This window comes from Crocodylus porosus, unplaced genomic scaffold, assembly GCF_001723895.1.
Source record: "Crocodylus porosus isolate Cpor-Errol unplaced genomic scaffold, CroPor_comp1, whole genome shotgun sequence".
In the NCBI taxonomy this organism is placed as follows: Eukaryota; Metazoa; Chordata; order Crocodylia; family Crocodylidae; genus Crocodylus; species Crocodylus porosus.
In genome coordinates, this window is record NW_017728928.1 from 16,451,276 (window position 1) to 16,452,259 (window position 984).

Consider the following 984-nt stretch of genomic DNA (forward strand, 5'->3'; position numbering starts at 1 on the left):
CACTGTACTGCCCTTTGAGAGGGGAGGGTGTGTGTGTGTGTGTGTGTGTGTGTGTGTGTGTGTGTGTGTGTGTTTCTGTTTCTTTAAAGGAATCGTGGGAAAGTTAACAACTTTGTCTATGTGAACTTAAAATTCCTTGTGACATTGTTTGCTGGGACGTGTCCAATTTGTCTACAGGTGGAAAACATGAATATCTAATAGTAAGATATTGTATGAAAAAGGAAAAGGAAAACTATTCCTTTATGGAAGACTGCCAAACTTAGATTGAATTTCTTCACTCTTTCCTAAGTAGTTTGACTTTCTTGTTATAAGTGTGGCCCACCCATTTTTAAACTTTATAGACAATCACTTTCTGTTGACTTCAGAATTTCTACAGAATTATGAGTATCTTTATTTTTACAATCTACAGGTGCAACTTGTTAATTTTAGCTGAAGTACTCATTCTTCACCTGGGTTGTTATTTTTGTAATTGCAGTGTTTGTTTATTTTTAAAGAACAGAGTACAACATATTTATCCTTAAATAATTAATGTGGTGTGAAAAAAGGAGAGCATCAATATAATAGTGACAATTGAACTGAATTCACTGCATCCAAAACGGAGTGGTACCAGTGTGTTATCTGAGAAATGAAGTAATCCCAGTCAATAGAAGCCCTAAAAAGGGTCAAGTGAAAAATAACCCACTTATAATTTTCCTTGGGTGGTATTCAGTGATTTTGGAAACTTTGGAGTAGATACGACCAGACATTCTTGAGTTATAAATGAACATGCATACATACTAGAGCTGTGCAAAGCTTCAGGTGCTGATTTGATTTGGAGGAGAGTCGGCTTGATTTGGCCGCTGAATCTCTGAATCCGAATTGAATCAGGGGACCAATTAAAAGGTCCGAATTGATTTGAAGCTCTCCAAATCAATTTGGAAAAGCTTTTGAGAGTTTCAGTGATTCAGGCAGTCTCCACCAGCTGCAGCAGGGAGCTGGATCCAG

At 37.3% G+C, this 984-nt stretch overlaps 1 protein-coding gene across 1 annotated transcript in view; it reads left to right on the forward strand.

Moving 5' to 3' along the window:
- Positions 1–984, forward strand: part of TBCD (tubulin folding cofactor D) — a 226,913-nt gene that overhangs the window by 171,915 nt on the left and 54,014 nt on the right. The gene's annotated exons all lie outside the window — the stretch shown is intronic.